Source organism: Arachis hypogaea, chromosome 20 (genome assembly GCF_003086295.3).
Source record: "Arachis hypogaea cultivar Tifrunner chromosome 20, arahy.Tifrunner.gnm2.J5K5, whole genome shotgun sequence".
Lineage (NCBI taxonomy): Eukaryota > Viridiplantae > Streptophyta > Magnoliopsida > Fabales > Fabaceae > Arachis > Arachis hypogaea.
This window is the reverse complement of record NC_092055.1, coordinates 124185201-124208753: the sequence shown is the minus strand read 5'-3', so window position 1 is coordinate 124208753 and position 23553 is coordinate 124185201. Positions and strand designations below refer to the sequence as shown.

The window sequence follows — 23553 nt, the reverse complement described above, 5'->3', positions numbered from 1 at the left end:
ACAAAAAAAATTAGAATAATTATCAATTGGGCTCTTTTATATATTTAAAACATCATAATTATATATTAATTGAATTCTTTCACCTAAATATGAAACTTGACATCAGAACTTTAACATATGAATCACTCTAATAATCTAAAATTCTTAAAAAATGTTGTGAGCCTTAATGCTCTAAAATCTACATGTGATGACATAAAAAGTGTATATAAATATCTAATTAATGATGCATCTATCTAATATTTAGTTTTATGTGCAACCCCTCGAAAAAAGTGAAACCATTTTTATTATGTTCATTATTACAATACCTACTCCATTAGTATAATAACAAAACTGACTCTTCTAATTCTAGCAAATAATACCAACCACCATTTTGTGCATTGAATAAGATTAAGTTCATATGCAAATAAAGCTTCACCCACACTTTTACTATGTAGCAACATCATTCAACTGGCACTTAGCAGGTTCACCAACTGTATAAGGTGAAGAAAAAAGCGACTCAAGTATATAATTCAAAATTACAATGAACAAAAAAAACTACTTCTACTGATGGCCTTAAGTTATACAAAGTATTCCATTAAGCAGTAGCTCTTTAAAGGGAGGTGATTCACCGTGGCAAGAAAGCATTGTTCCAAAGATTGACAGCTGATTGATGGTGAGGTCCTCTGATTCTGCACACCTTGGAATCTTTGATTAGATTCCTCTATGGGTAGCCCCAAATTCATCTCAACCGAAGCTGTTCCAACTCAAAAGAATGCAGATCTGTGAATAAAAAGGTAAATAAAAACAATAAACATGTTTGATTAATCTAAAAGTGTTTGTTAAATGTTATTGCTTTATTTTTCACTGAAACATGAATCCATTTTAATCTGATTTTAGGAATTTCTATATCAAAAGGTGTTAACTTTTCCTTCTCTGAATCTCTGATTTTACCTCTTTAGAGATCTGGCATCAAAATTGATTGAGTAAGTAAATTTGTCTTTGTGTACCATTCTATTAAATTAATTGAAATAACCATATGCCATGTTTTGAGATACATCTATTTATGGGTAATAAAAGGGAAAAAAAGATTTTATAGAATATGGAATCTATTATCACAAGTAGACTAAGTTGAAGTGAATATCACAAATAACAACCATAACCTTCAGTGTAATGAGAACAGTCCCGTTTAGTATGTTAAGCATTGGTTTAATCGGCAATCAATAGGGAGCATAAACTGGCTTTATGTAGGGTTAGACTCCTGAATGATTTTTCTTATGGAACTTGAACTTGGTTTTACCTGTCATAAGTTAACAGTAATAAATTGATAGATATCTCAGATGTAGATAGAGACAAATGAAGAAGCTATGTTTTTTGTTTTTTCAATTGATTACGCTTTAATTATCAATACAATTTGATCAGATTAAACCTGTTGTGATTTTCTTGTTTAAACTTAAACATTGCTGACCTCTTCACATGATAAATTATGTATATATGTGTTGTTTGTGGCTGTATGGTAGCATCTTACGCATATACAATCTTGGAATATATTGAGATTCTTTAGTTTTTAGTATTTTTTAACAGGTAAAACTAATTTTGAACTTTATTGTAGATATAGGTGTTAAAAATATACTTACTGTCCCTGCTTGGCATTTTTTTGTTTGCTTTGTAGTTACCTCATTTATAAATTTCAGGTTCAGTGATTTTTACGGACCTTCAAAGGTATTAGTATCTAAAAGGACTTAAAGGTTTTGGTGAAGATTCATATTAGCTCCTATTCAGGAGAACTTGTCGTCACATACCCAGGTGAGTTTTTTTAGTTATGAGCAAACACTCTTATGTTTGCAATTAATTCTCCTGGCTCATTTGACACTCATCTATTCAGGAGAACAATGTTATTTTTTGCTTATCTGCTGTGTTAGTTTTGTGAAAGACTAATTGGCTAGGGTGTTTATTATCTTTAATTCATAATCTTCATATATCATAGTTTTTTTTAGAAGTGTGCTTATTGGCAACTGATTTAGTAATACCTTTCTATATTAAATAAATTATCTATTACTTCCAATTAGTATGTGTTGATGTCATAAAATAAAGAAACAAAGAAAAAGAAAAAACAGAGCTAGCAAAAAAGGTATTACCTGGGTCAAACCGGCTCTGTTGCAAAAACTATGCAGAATATGAGAATGTAGTTGATACTGCTGCTTGAGTATACTTGTTCATATAACATTCCTAAACACTTCCTTAAAAACAACGTTATCTGTCTCTGTACGAATTTCCTCATCATGACATAAAAGTATCTTAAGCCCTGCCCTCTGTGTCACCCTAGATGCTGCAACATATAGTTGACCATGTGTGAATACAGGTTTTTTAAGTATTAAACCAACCTTTGATAGTGATTGACCTTGACTTTTGTTGATAGTCATCGCATATGATACCATTATAGGAAACTGTCTTCGTTGGAACTTGAATGGTATTTGATGATCGGATGGGCTTAGAGTCATCCTGGGAATAAAAACCTTCTGACCTTTATTCCTTCCAACACTGCTATGTGCTTCTATTATGTGTTTCCCAAACTTAGTCACAACCAAGCGTGTACCATTGCACAATCCTGTCGCGTGGTCAATGTTTCTTAAAAGCATGATAGGAGTTCCGACCTTTAATGTCAACTCATGATTAGGCACTCCTGAACATCTAATTGTACTAAAAAATTCAGGAGTGTGAATGGATGCCAATAGGTCATTATAAGACTCGGTTGGGCATGCCTTGTTTGAGCTGTAGTATGTCTGTGCTTCAGCCGGATTTAAACTCATCATGAATTGGTTTATTTCATCTACTAATTGCAATGTTGGTGCAAGTATTGCTCGGTCTTCAAGTTCTTCATCAATAGTCGTGCCATCAAAAAGTTCAGGATAAGTTACTTTACAAATAGCCTCAATAGGGTCATCCCAATCTTTAACCAAGATGTCGTCTGGTATAACAATCTTTTGGCACATATCTGTTGCAGTTCCGTGACTCCCATCACTAATACCAAGTATCCAATCAGCAAACTCTTTTAACTCAAACGACCCTGGGTTGCTATCACCTACTTTCAATCTCATATTTTTTGTTAACGTCAATAGCTTGCAACTATTCCATATGTACGATGAGTTTATCGTGGCATTAACAATCTCTTGACGTGTTCCTTTAGGGATCACCGGCAGAATTTGTCAAAAATCACCCCCAAAAACAACTGTCTTCCCACCGAATGGCTGATCAAGGCTGTTTGGATTCTTGAACCTTAAAATATCGCGCATTTTCCTATCAAGGGCTTCAATACAAAATCTATTTACCATAGGAGCCTCATCCTAGATGATAAGCCTTGTCTTTATTAACAGCTTAGCCAATGCACTTCCTTGTCTTATGTTGCATGTTGAGAATTCATCTACATTCAATGGTATTGCAAAACGTGAGTGTGCTGTCCTACCACCAGGTAATAAAAGAGATGCAATCCCACTTGACGCAACGGTAAGTACAATTTGTGATCTAGATCTTAGTGCAGCTGCTAGAGCCTTCCAAACAAATGTTTTGCCAGTCCCACCATAACCATACAAAAAAAAGACTCCACCCCTCCCACTTTCAACGGCATCCATTATTGCGTTGTACACGACAATTTGTTCATCGGTTAGTTGTTGCAAATACGTGGTATGGTCTAGAGCTAGTTGTCTTCTATCATAACGGAGCTCATCGCAGATTAACATGTTCATTCTATCAGCATACAATTGACTATTTGATTGACTTGTATCTGGAATTGGCATTGGAGGGAAGTCTCTAAGGCTCTTATTGTATGAGTTGAGGATTCTCTCAATTTCTATAAGTGTCAAGTCCTTCAGTTCATCATTGGTAAGGAACAACTCTGTTGATATGTAGCAAAAATTCAGGTTAATTAATCTTGGTCAATGATATCAATTATGTAACCACATTACAAATAGAAACAATTAATAGTATATTTTATTGTTCATTCTTCCATGATTACAACTTGAAAAATACATTAATATCAAATAGCAATATAAAAGATTATATTGCTTGCCCCTACACAAAATGTTAGTTCTAATCATTTAACTTTTAATTATATCTTATAACATAGGTAAGTTCACTTACAATTAACCTGGATACTAAAAAACTTCTCATTCTTTGTATTATTCTTATTGTAAACACTAATTGTCTATAACCTACCAATATGTGCCTATAAATCTATTAGTCTAATATGACATTATCAATATAGCATTTTCGTTTGACAAAGTAATTAATATGTTAGCAATATAGACATGTCAAGCCTTCGAAAAGATACAAAAGAAGTTATATTGAGTTATAACTTACCTGGATTATCAAGAAGTCTCCTTTGTCTATGGAGTATGTCATCGGATAATAGAGTCCATGTCTTCTGCCAAACATGTTCCGGTGAATCCATTGAATTTGAAAACAAAAGCGTTGCAAACAACTTCCTCAAGTATGTGCCCGATCCCCAGTGGCTTGCTTCTTCTATTGCCTCGATATATTCCTTGTCATCATCCAGAAGGCCACGTGCATAACAGGCATCCTTGAATGTATCATACAAAATACCATCTATAGTGCGTATCTCCTCATAAGAAGTTGGTCCCCTAACAAAATTAAGTAAAAGTCGCAGGTAATAACTGTCACCGGATCCTGGAGGTACATAAAAAATCCTTCCGATAACGGAATGTGATTTCCGAGGCAACCACACCCTCTCATTTGGCTTCCATATAAATTTAGTTGGAAGCTCTGCATATGTCAGTGCCCTTGCTTCTGCATAGTGCTTATTAGCTTGAAACTATCCAAGGAACATAGACTCCTTCACCGATGCTTTTCTAACAACATCATCAAGATTTTCGTGGTCTTTGAAGATGACATTCTGTTCGTTGGGTAAGTGGAAACCTAATCGCACAATCGATGGATCTCTATAATGGATATTGAAACCAAAAATCCTCCAGGCTGCTTCACATGGTGATATGTATCTACAATCATAATACATACTCACCTCATCATGTTCATCTAACTCAGCAACCTCTGTTGCACTTTTATAGAAAGAAGCAGTTACGCGATCATGGCCTTTGTTCACGTATTTGAATAAATATTTTATTGATCTTGATTGATTGCACCACTCCACATTTATATGGGCTCCGTATCTCATTAGGAGAACTCTATTATATGGAACCACATAACGATTATCTAGGTAAACCCCAGACTTGTTGATACTTCTTCCATCTTCCCTGCGCCTATATACTGGATACCCATCATCATCAATAGTTGTGCAATCCACAAATCGCTTAGGAAAGTGACGGATACATTTGCCATTTTCCATACATGGTGAATCTTTCCTCACTAACCCACATGGACCATGCATCATGTGCTTCTCCATAGCTTCAAAGTATTCAGGGTCTAACTCCTTATCTGGAATTTCGGCAGATATTATCTTATCAATATCTTCAGCTAACGGAAACTTGTCATCCTTGTGTAAGAACAATAGTATATGTACATGTGGTAATCCACGCTTTTGAAACTCGATTGTATATACAACTGTGCCAACAATAGTATATATATCAGCAAACTCATATAAAACTCATGGCATGGGTACTGAATGTTAATACCTATTGATTGAATAAATATTTAATGGAATGCTTTTGATTTTTGAATATGAAATTACCTGCACAAACCCTGCCAAAAATTTTGTTCGCTCTGATATCTTTAATCAACAAATCTAGCTTGGCCTTGAATGTCCTGCATACTATGTCGGGTCTATCTTCTGCATTTAGTTCCCTGTTCTTAAGGAAGTCTTCAACCTCAGGCCACTTAGGATTGCAGGTGAATGTAATAAAGAGGTCTGGATATCCCACAACCTTACATATTGCCATTGCATCCTGGTAGTTCTTAATCATATATCTTGGACCACCCGTAAATGAAGATGGCAATATAATACGTTTGCCACGCGACGATGGTGTTGTTTCCCCACACAAAACTGCTTCTTTTATACCCTTGTACATTTCACATCTGTGTTTCTCCTGATCAAGTCGTATATAGTTTAATCTGGACGATTCAATCATCGAGAACCCGTCAACCAGAAATTGTTGGAATAATCGCCTAGAATATAACAAAGGAGAGCCATCGACTAACCTTTCTTGTATCCTGAATGCAAAAAATTCTCTCATCGAAACCTCTTGACGTCCTTTACTACCACTTTGCTTACACTTGTTGAGAGCTATGTTTTCCTTGTAACCATCCTCTCCAAACGGAAATAACAATGGGTATTGTAAACCCAAATAGGCTGGATTGAGTTGATTAATCCTTTGTAACATTCCGCTTTGTGTCTCGACCACGATGTCCCTATCAGTTTTGTTTATGTCAAAGTCTCCCACTATTAATGCAGCAACCTCATCTGTTGTGGGCAAATTGTATCTCCTACCATCCTTACCCCTTTTACCCATAAGCCTGAGCTTTACTGTAGTATTAGATTCTTTTGCGACAGACTCTCTGACCATGCGAAATGCCTTGACCAGGACATTGTTCTCATCAAGCATCTGCTTTAATTCTCTGACAATGTCCTCATGTATCTCTTTGTGATCTTCACCCCTATGTACCACAACAAAAATTTGTACTTTAATAATATTAGGATCATTCTAGTAGATAACAACCAGCATGTACACTAAACATCCATACATCTAAAAGCTTACCGAATAGCAGCCATGCGGTTTTGAATTTCATTCTAGGTATCAAATACATACAATTGGGCAAATTTAGCAACAGTTTCCTCTGGTGGAATGAGACTACCCATTAGATGATAATTCTCTCCACATAAGATAAATGTTGGTGGACCTCTTGTTTTACTTATTCCTCGGTCTATCTTCGCACCCATTGAAGTGAACTGGAACATGCTATTATAAGCTCTGATGTTCTCCTTGAAATGTTTGCTCTTAGTGCTATTATTGTACAATAAATTATACAATACTGTAGGGGGCTCTTGTAATTGGGGAAGTTGAACCTGTCCTCCTTTACAACATAATGTGAATTTTGGTTCAGATGTATTATAACTTTTATTTGACCTTTCATCATACCAATATAGAGCATTACAATGCTCACATTCGTACATAGCAGATCCAATGTGCACATAATCTGCATATTGAAGATTTCAACAAATGTTAATCATATTGTCAGCTTTTGGATACAACTGACATTAAACATTATTCTATTTTAAAGACACCTATTTATTCATATATTCGGTTAACCATTCAATAAAATAACTATCTGTGTTAGTCATTGTTGCTTGCATTAATATGACGCTACTTTATAATCTGTTGGGCAAATATAATTTAGTCATAAATTAAATGATTCAATGACTAATAAGTTGTCCTGTTTCAATATGAATAACCAATTATGGGTCTTACAAATATATCTATCTCGATTTGATGAATCAATAGTGTGATAAAGTTGAGATTGTACCAAAGATTATGTTATAATATATGTGCCCCGTACCATTGTTTTGCTTGCAAGAATCTTTGTCCACTTCAATAGATCTTTTTCTTTGTGTCCTTCCCGAACCTGATATACAAAGTACCAATTTTAGCTTTATAATAACTTCATACATTTTGATCATATTATGTACTTAATTGTCTACTTTAGGCATTATTGTGTAACAAAATAAAAATATCTATTGTAATATATAAAGGAAGAGTCTAAATTAGCTGAAGTTTTCTTTTTATAAAAAAATTATTTTTTTAATTATCAATTAATTTATTTACAATAAAAAATTCTAAAGTAACCATGATTTCTTGATATATTATATATTTTTTAACATTGTTATATAAACATTTTAGTTAAATTGTCATTTTAGTTATTCTATTCTCACAACGCTTTTTATTCTTTCTGTGTTGTGTTTAACCTTTTTTTTAACCTCTTTTTACTCTTTTTATTTTATTCAAGTTACTTTGTACCTTTAATAATAATTAATATTATTTGTCTTTCATACATATAAATTGGTTAATCAAATATAAATCATCCACTCTTTTTTATTAAAAAAATGGTATAATTCACTCTTGATATATTATTATATAGCTTTTAATACTGCTATATACACATTTAACTTAAATTGTCAAATTAGTTTTTCTATTCTCACATCGCTTTTTATTCTCTTTTTGTAGTGTTTAACTTGACTTTTTTTTAAACCTCTTTTTAGTCTTTTTTTTTTCTTATAAAAGTAACTTTATATGTTATTAGTAATTAATATTATTTCTCTGTAAGATATATAAATTAGTTAATTATAGATCATTCTCTCTTTTCTAGTTCAAGAGATGGTACAATTAATTCTTGATATATTATATAGTTCTTAATACTACCATATAAATATTTTAATTAAATTGACATTTTAGTTATTCTATATATTCTCGAAACGCTTTTTAGTCTCCAACTTTTTTTTACCTCTTTTTAGTCCTTTTTTTTATTAAAGTTACTTTATATCTTCAATAGTAATTAATATTATTTGTCTTGAATACAATAAATTGGTTACTCAAACATAAATCATCCTCTCTTTTTTATTTCAAGAAATGCAACAATTTACTCTTGATATATTATATAGTTTTTAAACTGCTATATAAAAAATTTAGTTAAATTGTCATTTTAGTTTTTCTTTACTCACATCCCTTTTTATTCTTTCCGTGTAGTGTTTAACCTTACTTTTTTAACCTTTTTTTAGTGTTTTTTTTTTTATAAAAGTAACTTTGTATCTTTAATAGTAATTAATAATATTTTAAGATCAATACATATAAATTGGTCAATCAAATATAAATCATTCTCTCTTTTTTATTTCAAGTAACGGTACAATTAATTCTTGATATATTATATATTTTTATAATATTGATGTTTAATTTGGTGAAATTGTCATTTTATTTTTTCTATTCTCACATTGCGTTTTATTCTTTTTGTGTGTGTTTAACCTTATTTTTTTAATCTTGTTTTAGTCTCTTTCTTTTATAGTAAAAGTTACTTCATATATTTAATAGTAATTAATATTATTTCTCTTTAATACATATAAATTGGTTAATCAAATATAAATCATTCTCACTTTATTTTATTCTTATAAGTTGAATGAATAGTTACTTTTACGTTTTAACTTATAAATGTAACCAATTAGTTACTTTACCTAAGTAATTATAAGTAAAAACAATTTTTAAATTAACTTAATATAAACAGATTTTATATTATTTTTAAAGTCTTTTTTAGTTCATTCCTTTCATAGATATCATATTCAATTTACTTTGCGCAACGCACTGATCTAACTCTAGTTTAAACACTGTACCTCGTTTGTCTATTGTATTTCGTATTGCTCCACCTTTGTTGGCCGATTTGTGTTTTCCTCCACCTATATAATTATTAAGATACAATTAGATAGGCAACGATCCACTTATCTTTGTTAATACTACCTCGTATTACAAATATCTGAGATAAATAATATTAGTTAATTAATTAGAAATGACTGTGGATATAAATTCTTATTAATCCTCTAAACTAAAAAAACAAACTACATACACAAAATACACCGCACCTTGGCCATGGTTTGAGCTTTCAGGGGTCTTTGTTGTTTCCATTATTTGCCTTCGATACCTTCTAGCCAATCTAGTTAAATCTATTTGGAGGATTAACGATAAGTACACAAACAAAAGTTCATTTTAGGATATCATTTTTCTTTACTTATATTAAGAAGCATAATGATTTGTAACATAGTACCTTTATCAACTTGAATATGCTTAATAATATCCAGATTATTAGCAACTCCATTATTCGTGTAACCTGTAAATAGAATAGTGATGTGAATATGTCTCATTGATATCCCTGTGTGGAGGCATTACAAAGCACGAAATGCTGTCTTATTTATCCATTTAACATGTAACAACTTTTATTCGAGTTAACTGTGTAATTAATCCAAAATCTTTTGATACCTTCCATTGATGTTATATTGGTGGTTTGTGGGGTGAATGTGATCGCAGAAATGGTTCCTGTATACAAATTAGTAACCCTTGTAAATATATGGATCCTTTCACTGCATAGTTATAGTAATCAGCATTCTCCAAGCTCTATCATCAACATGATTAGTGTGGTGCTTTTATTTAAATACATAGTTAAGCTATACCTTTTTGGTTCTGGGACACTATAGTTTCCTTTTTCTTCTTAGGTAACTTGAGTGCTCTTTCAAGTCTCGCGTGTCTTGCTGACTCTGTATAAATCTCTTTAATTTTGATATCAGTTTATAGAGATAGCTATCTATTAAATATGTGTTTTATTACTGTAGCGTTACCTTTTGATAGTGGGCTTAGTGTCGATTGGCTTACTGCCAAAATTGTTCCAGAAACATTGCTCTTAACTTGGTTTTGATGGCAATGAGTACCTTTTTCTTGATCTATATATATCTGGTCAACCACATTGTTATTATGATTTTCCTTGTCCTCTGAATAGGAAGTTAATTTTTTAACTTCCCAAGCATTTACAATACCTTTAACAACCACAAAGTATTCCAATGAGTTATACATATGGTGGCAACTAATAGTGACAATAAGATATAAAAATTGAATACCTAATGCCCTGGATGCCAACACTTGACTCAATCCATCGGTGACAGTGCTTGTATTGTCTTTACTACAACCTATACAATATAATTTTTAACCATATAAGTCAATTAATTCAATATTCTTAAATCAAATGATTTTTTTGTTACCACCAAACTTATAACATATGATATAGAGTATTTTTCTATTATTCTTAAAATTTTAAAATCTTTGCTATGATTCTCATGTAATGTATTATGTTGCCCCTAATTTTAAAGAATGATATTGCTTCAGATAATATAACTTCAGATTTTGGTCAGATTACCTTGAGGCAAAGCAAATTCCATACGTTTCCTCTTCTTAGCTATTTTGAATGCTCTTTCCATCCTAGCAAGCCTTGCATCATCTAGTAATAAAATTCATCTCTATTGTTACATGTATAATCATGGGGCTCATCTACTGCAAAACCTTGGTTTATGCTCATTACCTTTTGATGAAGTAACCTGAGATACCGTATTGTATCCCAACAATGTTGAATTCTCTGTTATAAGAATTTCTTGACAACCGTTAATGTCTGTGGGCTGTGCAACATCACCTGTTGTTCTAAAACTTCTGGTTTTGCTGGTATCGAAAATTATATGTGGTTGTTCCTCTAAACTTGTAAGACCGGGGGAAACCAATCCTGCATTTATTGATTAAATAGTTAGAATTTTACCTATATTATCCAAAAAACGGTATCTATTTTTTACAATAAAATTCGTTCTGCACTTGTATGAATTTAAACATTTCTAACCTGGAGGTGGGATGCCCTTGGTTTCTTTCTGTTGAGCTTTTTCGTAAGCTAAAGAGCTACTACCTTCCCTGTTTCTGAGCCTTAACCACTTGTTGTTGCAGTACTCATCGACCTTCCTCTTATTCCTGAAACCACTGCACCTTTCATCCACTGCAAAGTTAATAGGTTGAATTTATCATTATATACTAATACCATTATTCTTCTGAAAAGATCTATGTTCCCTTCATGGTTAAACTGGAAACAAACCTCCAGACCCGGTTATTGTAATACACATAAATCTGTCCATGACCTATAATCTACCTTTAAAAAAATAGCAAAATACTTATCTGTCTAGATTTAAAGGTTGGCATGTGAATTTACCTTGAATATAGTTTCTTGTATTGAACTGGATATCTGCAAGTGGGGTCCTTCCATTGAAAGTAACTGCACATTGTTCACTTGAAGACTGGACACAGTTCTCATTCTCGTCCATCTTTGGTGGTCTCTCCACCCTATCAATGCTGAATAGATAGTTATAAAATGTCTTCTGTCGTAGTTAATATTCATCCATACCATAGAGATCCATTTCCTTACTTGAATAGGAGTTTTGATGGCTAACCATTCATGTGGTGGCTTTCATATAATTGTCCTGCGGGTTCCGTGTTCAACCTTAGATTAGTCAACTCGGAATTCTCATTATGTGTTTTGCCTAAGGCCTATTGCAATGTGACTCATATATTTGATGCATATTCAAACACATTTATTCTACCAAAGTCTCAGAGCAACTAACATTTCTTATTTTTTACATTTAGTTAATCGTACATTAACTCGTCCATGTAGACTGTTTTATTTAATTTTTTCTCCTTTTCGAAAGTTTGGTTGATAAAACATACTATATTTTATCAATAAGAGCATAAAATAACTTTAAAATAACTTTGAAACATGGAATACTTTGCTAGCATTCTATGTCTCAAAAGAAATTAGGAAATCAAGTTGCTACCATCTATCTTCAAATCAATATGTGATCCACTTTCAATTGGCATCTAGCAATTAATAACACTAAGTAAATATGTTATAAGAGTAACTATGGAGTCCTAGTCCATTTCTGATATAATTGTGTTCATTGGATATGAATGCAATTTGTTTACATGCTAGTTATAACTATTTTTAATTGGGTTATGTTATCTAGTACCTATATTTTTCATTATTGCAAGTTAATGCCTAATAAATTTAAGTAATTATATCAGTCTATTTGTCATTTTTCTTTCTCTTGAATCCTTTGTAATTCAAACTGGGAACATATTCTTTAAGACCTTATATCAATCCATCAATAAGTGTAAAAAACTGAATTGTGTGGACAAATTTGATGCAATATAAAATTTTCAGCATCTTTATTCTTAACATTTTTTGGGTCTAATTTGTATGTCAATATGTGATCCACTTACAAATGGCATTTACTAATTTATACCACCGAGTACATAATTTTTAGGAGTAGTAATGGAATCCTGTTCCATTTTTTGGTATAATTGTGTTTATTGGATATGAGTGTGACTTGTTTGCATGCTAGTTATAACTATTTGTCAACTTCTTTTTTCAGTGTTCATTTGTAACTCTAATTGGGAACATATTTTTTAGAGGCTTATATTCATCCATGAAGAATTATAAAAAATAGAAATATGTGAAAAAATTTGCTGCACTACAAAATCTATACCATTTTAAATCTTAACATCTTTTTTGTCAAACTCAATCATGATCATATAAATAACTCTCAACTTCAAGTTAGTCAACTGTATGAAAATCCTATGATGGAGGTTTACCTTTCTTGCATTTGAAAATTAACATCAAAATGCTAAAGGCATTGTCGCTATTAAAAATCATCTAAAAATTTCATAAACTGTTGTGGATTATAACTTAAAAAGTTAAGTGACAACAAACACTTTTGCATTCCAGATACATGATATTCATAATTTACCCAACTCCTAAAAAGAAGTAACCTAATAGCTCCACTTTGAGGGGGATGGTATTGACCTAACATTGTTCTATGATATCAAGAGACATAAACCATGGCATACTTAGGTAGAAACTACATAAACAAATCTTGCTGACCATTAACTACAGCAGAAACATTACAACAAACAGATATATCTTGGTGATTAATCAAACTTTTTAGTTATAAACTACACCATAAAGAGTCCTTCATGGTGCAATGTGATTGTTTTCACGTTCACATGCTCCTGCCAAGTGCGGTGTACCATATTCTCCCTTTTTTCTTCCATGTACTTGAGTCTTGAAATTATAACATCAGTACCTTCTGTGTCATCATTTGACCCCCTATGACCACTTCGAGCTTCCATGACTGATAAGATATCCTTCCCAACGAACAAAGTTGGAGTGTACGGAATGCCAAATCCGGAGACCCTTACCATCTTATCCCACTGAAGATTATGGTCCCAGTCGCTTTTCAACTGCCAAATCAGGACCTGCCTTGTAAACCCAACATTGTGATATGAAACAAAACCTACTCCATCATTGAAGTGAGTTAGACCATTGTAATCAGATGGGACTTGCGATGGTATCGTGGCCTCATGAAACATCTTTTGTAGGAGATTGAACATAATTATTGATTCTGGTTGGGTGAAGTTAGGACGTTGCCACCCTATCCAATAGAAGATGCCATCATTGACAACATACTTGGGCCCAATTTTCTGCGCATTTGTGTCAAATGTCCCAGATTGAGTCCAGCATCTTTCAAAGGATGTGTACAGAGACCATGAAAGTGTTTTCTGTGAGAAACTCTTCTTCCATATGTGGAGAATCCTATACTCAACCGTGTCTTGAAGAAAGCCAAATGCATAGCTAGAAAACAGCGTGCGTGAGGTGCTTAATGGATTCATCTGTTGCATATTGCCTCTTGCTCGTAAGAGGATTCCAAATTAGTAACCTTGAATTAAGGCCACCCATTAAGATCCTCAAGCATATATTTCCGTGATCAGAGCCGATAACGGCATAAAAACCGAATTGGTTTATATCCATCGGGACGTTGAATTGCACCTGACGGCCGTCATCCACAAAGGCTCTAATAAACCATAGAGAGTTTTGATCGCTCGGAGGATAGCCTATCCCAATGATAACACTCTTGTTCCGTTCCTTATTTTCTTTGTAGTTTTCTTTCACAAACGTTGGTGTGCAGAGCTTGAAGTTCCAAGCTCTACTTACGGTCCTGCACCTGCCGACCGTCTTCGGGTCAGCCTTCACAAGTATTCTCCATATCAGGTCCTCACCAAGATGAGGAAGAGGAGTCCTCGTGGGTAGAAAATCACTCATTATTAGTATGCAAGAGCTGAAATTTTGACTAATAGTCTTTAGGAAGATAGAATGTAGCTTCTGTTTTGCACCCACCGCTCTGTCTTTAATATTGTTTATATACGACATTATTAAGATAGTTTTGTTTGGACCATCCTTTTTTGAGATTGTATTTATGAAGTATAATTATAATCTAGTTCCTCCACCGTTGTGTGGGTCACATTGTATTGGATTTTTCCAATGGTTCCTTTTAGCTCATACTGCTAATAGGTTACACACTTACACTTTTGTCATTTTGTTTGCAGGATTACCTAAAAAAATGCTTAATCTCTGATTGCTCACATAATATTGATAAGATTGGTAAGCAAATTGACCTACTATATTATGTTAGCACTCATTACCTAGATGATAAAGTTAAACCTCACCGCCAAAAAGTGTGATCTGTTGGGTAATAACCTTAATAAGTTAAGTAAACATGTATATGTATATTTTAACCTCTAGCCCACTCAAAGTCAAATGTAATTTCAAGTACCATTTATGGACTATTATTGATATATGTTACGCTGGACACCTGTTGCTCTTTAACAGACAGGCTATGCTACTTAAAAATTTGTGTTTACACGTAATAGTGTATAAGTGCTGACAAAGCAACCTTAAATCATATTTTTAAAATACCATTAAATAATCCTTTGATGATAATGATGTATGTAGTCTTTATCTAAGGGACATTAACCTATGTCACTTTAAAGAATACACTTTGATCAACCACTATTTGCTAAAACCATCAAGTCTTACTCCATTAGGAAATAATCTTTATCATATTTGCCCCAAAGCAATCTCTACTTGATATACATTATTGACCATTAGATGTTATAGTACACATTGTTTGAACTTTTTTAAACCTAATACAATCTCCTAATTTATTTACCCATCTTAGTTGGGGCTTTGAACATAAAGAAATTCGTCAAATCACTTTATTTCAACCAACTATTAAAACATTAAACTTATATGATAAGATTCTATAATAGACCGAGAAAGTGTCACTTTTATATACTCTTTGTGAACCATGGCCTTTTGTATCCCTTTTTTTATATATATTTACACAAATATCAACCTGCTCCACAATGAAAATTAATCAATTCATTCATACTTTCTTTTGAGAGATCCTTGGCATGTATAGCAGTTAACCTTTTTTGTGATTATTCAGCTAAGACCGTATATTATTCTTGCTGATTATTTCAAAAATCTATTGATAATACCTGTCACTTAGAATAGACCTATTTGTGGCTACATCTATCAATCTTATCATCACTTTAGTAGGATATATATATATATATATATATATATAGAGAGAGAGAGAGAGAGGGAGAGAGAGAGATGTTAACATGAAGAATCAATTTCTTGGCTATGTGGCTCAATTAGGCCAAATAATAGAGCCATCACACGTTCCTAAAGATCTTCACTCTTTGGTTACTGAGATTAGTCACTTCTATGAAGATTTTCTCAATGATTTTCCACCTGTTCAAGAAGTGTTAGACAATCCTCAAAGATTGATTGACTCAAAGAATGGACTTCAAGAGAAATTAAAAGTAGCAAAGGCCAAACAGGACACTTTTCTACTTCAATTACTAAAGGAAAAGAAAGGGTCAGTGAGATGTCAAAAGAAATCAATGAATTTGAGGTGCAACTAAAAGCCTTGCATGAGAAGAGGAATAGGCTAAAATTCACCGTCGAACGTTATGAGGTTGAATCTATAAACATCAATAGGAAACTGGAAACTTTGGTAAAAGAGAATGAAGAGGTTGCTTTAGTAAATGACAATTAACCATTTTTGGTCATAGTTCCTGTTGATTTGTCATTTTGATGTATGAAATTTAAGCATTTCGAGCTATGATTCAACATATACTATATATTTTGCTTTTTGACTGTGTTAAAAATTGAACACCATTAACTGCCATCTGTCTTAAACGTAGTAGTGGCTATAGCTATAAGTAAAAAAGTTGATATATTGTGTATCCAAAAAATTCTTATAACCTCATTCTTGGCCTAGAGTCAATCTGTCAATTGAACTTGATCTTTTACACCTATGGCTCCCTGTCAGTTTTTGCTCATATTTTCTTTTGCTCATCCTTACTTGCTACACAAATATAAAGCTTATAGTAAATGACAATTAACAATTTTGGCCGTAGTACCTTTTGATTTGTCAGTTTGATGTTTGAAATTTAAGCATTTTGGGCTATGCTTCAACATATAGTATATATTTTGTTTTTTAACTGTGTTGAAAAATGAACACTGCTACCTGTCATCTATCTTAAACGTATTAGTGGCTATAGCTATAAGTACAAAAGTTGATATAGTGTGTATCCAAAAATGCTTAAAACCTAGTTGATGGCCATGAGTCAATCTATCAATTGAATTTGATATCTTTCACCTATGGCTGCCTGTTTATCTGCATGTGTTTTAGCTGATATAACTCTTCATGCATCAACAGGATTGGACTTGTTAGTTTTCAAAAGCACATGTGATATGTCACAAAGATATATTAGTTTCCTATAATTTGAAGCAAAATCTACTACAATTTAAGCTGCACATGTAAACCGATTCTTCATTCCAATTAAGGCCTCGTTAAACTGAAATCCCAGTTTGAATCCTTTCTTCTATATGCTGAAAATTTGTACTTTGTTATATCTTATGTAAATCTGCTCCACCATATCATATTTTGCTCCACCTAATTAATCAAATTTATATATTCTGATATATCCATCACTTATTAATAAGAACATACCAAGTATTATTTTGTTAATAAGAACAAACCATATAAATTAAAATGCTTATTACACTAATTTTACTGAAGCAAGAATCAATTTTCTGGTACAATATTGTTACTTGTATATAAATTTGGGCTTAATACTTTATCTACTAATTATTTTTTCATCTCAAGTAATTATATACCCATTTTTTATATCTTTAATATTTCACCAGGTATTGCCTACACCATAATACTTGTATAGATGCGTATTGTAATGATCATGTATTGCCTATACTACAATATATCATTCTTATTATATTTCTTTGTCCGCTCCAATTAATTAATGTGTAGATTCAAAACTTGTTCTTTCATGCTAATGAAATATAAATTACCCACTTTATAAAATTGAATTCAATTATCCACTTATCAATTATAGGGTTACTTTAACTTTTGAGTTATAGTCAATTCTATTTGCAATTGGTCAAACTGTATAATTTTCTTATGCTCATCCTTACTTGCTACACGGATATCAAGGTTGTAGTAAATGACAATTAACCATTTTGGTCGTAGAACCTTTTGATTTGTCAATTTGATGTTTGAAATTTAGGCATTTTGGACTATGCTTCAACATATAGTATATATTTTGCTTTTTAACCGTGTTGAAAAATGAACACTGCTACCTATCATCTGTCTTAAACGTATTAGTGGCTATAGCTATAAGTTCAAAGGTTGATATAGTGTGTATCCAAAAAATGCTTTAAACCTCGTTGATGGTCATGAGTCAATCTATCAATTGAACTTGATCTCTTACACCTATGGTTGCCTGTCTTCTTGCCATGTGATTTCTATTTGTATGTGTTTTAGCTAATATAACTCTTCATCCATCAACAGGCTTGGATTAGTTAGTTTTCAAAAGAACATGTGATATGTCATAAAGATGTATTAGTTTCCTATAATTTGAAACAAAATCTGCTACAATTTAAGCTGCACATATAAACCAATTCTTCATTCCAATTAAGGCCTCGTTAAAGTGAAATCTCAGCGTGAATCATTTCTTCTATATGTTGAAAATTTGTACTTTGTTATATCTTATGTAAATCTGCTCCACCATATCATATTTTGCTCCACCTAGTTAATCAAATTTATATATTCTGATATATCCATCTGCTATTAATAAGAACACACCATATATTATTTTGTTAATAAGAACAAACCATATAAATCAAAATGCTTATTACACTAATTTTACTGAAGCAGGTATCAATTTCCTAGTACAATTTTGTTACTTGTATATGAGTTATAACTTAATACTTCATCTACTAATTTTTTTTCATCCCAAATAATTATATACCCATTTTCTGATGTCTTTGATATTTCACCAGGTATTGTCTACACTATAATACTTGTATGGATGCGTATTCTAATTACCAAGTATTGCCTATACCACCACTTGTCAATCAAACTTATATTTCTTTGCCCGCTCAGATTAATTAATATGTGTAGATTCAAAACTTGTTCTTCCATGCTTATGAAATATAAATTACCCACTTTATAAAACTGAATTCAATGCCACCATACATTGCCAAAGTTAATTAAGATCAACTTGTATCATGGAATTAACCATACATTGCCGTTTACTGGTAGTAACTTAAATGAATTACCCACTGACGCATTCATCTTAATTCAAAAAGACACAATGAACACAATTTTGAAATCCTTGATCAAACCGAGTCGAACAATACTAATATGGATACTCATAGCAGAAATAAAATACATCTCCATATCCCAACAAAAACTGCTAAGTGAAATAGATATATTCAGTTGTCACTGTCATTAATTTGCATCTTCTGCCTCTTTCCACCCTTTCGGCTAAACTTGTTGGTAGAGAACCCCAACTCATCTTCATTGTCAATATTGATATGCACGGATTGCTTTAGCCCCACGGAAGCTCTTTTAGCAGGGGTTTTGGACTTGAGGCTTGTGACACTATCTTCTAAGCCATCCTGTTGACAAAAACTCTCATAGTGTTCATACATAGTTAAATTTTTAAAAATAATGGAACCAACTTCATTAAAAGTTAGTATAACTAGTCACCACAGAAAGTGTAGAATCAGTATCATTATGCAGATTAACCACCGCTGCCGATATATCAAGTGAGTCACTGCATCCAGTATCCTACAAAGAGAACCACGGGAAGACTACTTATAAATTATAAGACATGCTTCTAACTGAATACTAAATAATTCACTGGAGTAATATTAGATAAAAGATCATACAGTGAGAGTAGCAGCAGCAATGTTTGGAACTGCTTTAGGGTGGTTAATCTCCACAATTTCCTCATCATCACATATTTTCATGACTGTATAAACATGGTCATACTGCTTAATGTTCGACACTTTGACATTTAATTTGAAGAGTAACCTCCTATCCATCATGCTATCCAATGCTGGAGGATAACCTTCTCCATCAACGGCCTATTAATATCCAGTAGACTCCAAAATAAGCTAATACTGTGATAAACATATAAGAGAAACAAAAACTAATGAATGTTTTGAATTACTTCTTCATTCTTGATTTGCTCAGCTTGCCTCCCACAAAGCTGTACCGTTTTCCTGTCCCACATCAGCAACATCAAGCTTCCTGTTCCATCATATACCATTACCTCGAGCTTGAACCTAAAAGAAAATGCCAATTAATCTCATACCAGATCCAACACTTAAACTCATTCAACACTTAAACTCATACAATATTCAACACTTATACCCAGACCAGATTCAACAGAATAACATCCACCTATTATATTTAGATTATATAACACACCTAAGTGATGCGCTACCATGAGTGTGGCCACATTTTTCACACTCATATCTGTTGCCGATTGGGGTGTCTACCTTCTTTGGACACTTTCGGCAGGATTTATAAAACCAATCATCCTTTCCAGCATTGATCAAAACAATAGTACCAGCAATCCATGTAAGTCCTTCCTGAAAACAAATTAAACGAAATACAAAATTCATATTCAGTGCTGATTTTATACATCCAGGGTTCTAGTATATATTATATTCATTACCTGTGTAGAGCTTAAAACTTCTTCAATTGTTTTGACTACGGCATCCCCATTTCTTATTTCGTCTGCACCGGAACGTGGACCATGGGATGAAACTTGACTAATCCTTGCCGAATTAGATGGTTTGCTAGAAAGCCTCCTACAAAGTTATAAGTTTGATTGCATAAATCTGATTAGAAATCACTTTATTGCATAGCCGACCTAATTACATGTCACACTAACCTGTTACGAAACTCTTTGACCTCATCAAGTTCAGGGTTAATACGTAACTTGGATATATCAAAATGACTTTGCACTGATATTTTTTCTGAAACAAATTAAAGTTTGTCGCGAGTCATCAAAAACCATTATGTTTATGCAACTAATAGCCACCCTATATAAATCATCTAATGGATTTAAATCATACCATTCCACCTGCTGGGTTTAAAAAACTGTGCTATAACTATTAGTGGCTCCACCCTTCCTTCTTCTAGATATGGGAGTATTTGGTCGACCATATGTCCAAACAACACACAGCTAATACTATTGTTTCTGCACAACATTCAGATAGACAAATGGTCGTTAGTAGTGTAAAAATAAATATTCAATAAAAGCAAAACTGGTCATTTATTATCTTACTCAAGTATCACAGCCAATCTTTTTGTTTCTCTTCCTTTGCTAGTTATCAGTTGTCTTGGATCCTCTTTACCAACCACTTCCCCTATAACATCTACACGGCATTTGAAGTTAATATGAAAACTAACAAAATGAAAAAAACTCGGTGGCATTTCACATCTTATCTGAAAAGAACTCATAAGTTATAGTCTTACCTATAAGCACTGAATCTTCCAGCTTTTCGGCAGCCAGCAACTCCGGAATGGGTTTAAAGCAAAATGCTTTCAGAGGATAACTTGGTTTAGCAACAGGCTGAACCGTTGTCCTATGTGAGAAATTTATGGATCATTTATTGTTGGTTGTCTTGGTTTTCTCCTTTTTGTCTACCACAATAAAATGGGTCATGATATACATCTTAAACTCCAGAATTTTGCCTCTCCATTTCTTGACCAAAGATTTAGGTATTGAGGCTTAGATCCTTCCACCCTATAAATCATTCAACCATATTATCAATCTTTAATTTCTAAAAAACCAATAACTTTTAAAATAAAAAATAAAGTTCAACAAACTTACCTGAATGTCTTGGAGAACCATCTCTATTCCATTGATATCATTTATATTAAATCTATTAGGAACTTCCCAGAGGTGGAAAGCATAAACTTGAAAGTTCCAATCAAGTTTTCGTGCATTGACATCCATCAACTTGTCAAACACCTCTGTCATCTTTGGATTAACCAAATGTTCTAACACAACTAACTCATATGAGGTTATGTATAAGCTTTTAAAATGTGTGTTTGAAAGAAATAGTTTATAAACTGATTGTGGCAACCTTATATAGGGCTCCGTAAATTTTGAAACTCGGTAAAAGATTTTGCCGCGCTTGACCATGATAATCCCTTTATTAATGGATGTCTGCATTGTGAAATTAAAGCCACATGTCAATCAATAGGAACATCCACTTGTCGAGCATATATATCACCACTTGTCAAGCAATGAACTACTTACTACATTCTTATTATATATTAATAGATCACTCTTCTAGACTTTACTATGATTTTGTGTATTTTTCTGTGATTTCAGATATTTTTTGGCTGAAATTGAGGGACCTGAGCAAAAATCTAATTCAGAGGCTGAAAAAGGACTGCAGATGCTGTTGGATTCTGACCTCCCTGCACTCAAAGTGGATTTTCTGGAGCTACAGAAGCCCAATTGGCACGCTCTTAATTGCATTGGAAAGTAGACATCCTGGGCTTTCCAGCAATATATAATAGTCCATACTTTACCCGATATTTGATGGCCCAAACAGGCGTTCTAAGTCAGCTCAAGAATTCTGGTGTTTAACTCCAAAACTGGCACAAAAGCTGGAGTTAAACGCCCAAACTGGCACAAAAGCTGGCGTTTAACTCCAAGAAAAGTCTCTACACATGAAAGCTTCAATGCTCAGTCCAAGCACACACCAAGTGGGCCCAGAAGAAGATTTCTGCATTAATTACCTATTTCTGTAACCCTAGGCTACTAGTTTTCTATAAATAGGACCCTTTGCTATTGTATTTTGATCTTTTACTCATACTTTTACACTTGATATACTTTCATAGACCTTTTCACGTTTGGGGGCTGGCCTCACGGCCATGCCTAGACCTTGTTCTTATGTATTTTCAACGGTGGAGTTTCTACACACCATAGATTAAGGTGTGGAGCTCTGCTGTTCTTCATGAATTAATGTAATTACTACTGTTTTTCTATTCAACTCAAGTCTATTTCTTCTCCAAGATATTCATTCGCACCCAAGAACATGATGATTGTGATGATTATGTGACGCTCATCACTATTCTCACTTATGAACGTGTGATTGACAACCACTTCCGTTCTACATGAACAAGCTTGAATGTGTATCTCTTGGGTTTCTAATCTAAGATTGGAACCTTCGTGGTATAGGCTAGAATTATTGGCGGCCATTCCTGAGATCCGAAAAGTCTAAACCTTGTCTGTGGTATTCCGAGTAGGATCTGGGAAGAGATGACTATGACGAGCTTCAAACTCGCGATTGTGGGGCGTGTGACAGACGCAAAAGGATCAATGGATCCTATTCCGACATGTCGAGAACCGACAGCTGATTAGCCGATGTTGTGACAGAGCATCAGGACCATTTTCACTGAGAGGACGGGATGTAGCCATTGACAACAGTGATGCCCAACATAAAGCTTGCCATGGAAAGGAGTATGAATGATTGGAAGAAGGCAATAGGAAAGCAGAAGTTCAAGGGGAACAAAGCATCTTCATACGCTTATCTGAAATCCACCAATGAATTACACAAGTACCTCTATCTTTATTTTATGTTTATTTTCATCACTTTAAACTCCATAACCATTTGAATCCGCCTGACTGAGATTTACAAGATGACCATAGCTTGCTTCAAGCCGACAATCTCCGTGGAATCGATCCTTACTCACGTAAGGTTTATTACTTGGACGACCCAGTGCACTTGCTGGTTAGTTGTACGGAATTG

The 23553-nt window shown here is 33.3% G+C and overlaps 1 long non-coding RNA gene across 2 annotated transcripts; it reads left to right on the top strand.

The window, feature by feature from the left end:
• Positions 1–323: 323 nt before the first annotated feature.
• Positions 324–22794, top strand: LOC140182627 (uncharacterized). Of its 2 annotated transcripts, none has more exons than XR_011878587.1 (3): positions 324–773; positions 1671–1782; positions 22128–22794. It is a non-coding gene; the product is annotated as an uncharacterized lncRNA (long non-coding RNA). The 2 variants fall into 2 exon arrangements; XR_011878588.1 differs by lacking the exon at positions 22128–22794 and adding an exon at positions 14943–15222 and having other exon boundaries at positions 355–773.
• Positions 22795–23553: the final 759 nt, after the last annotated feature.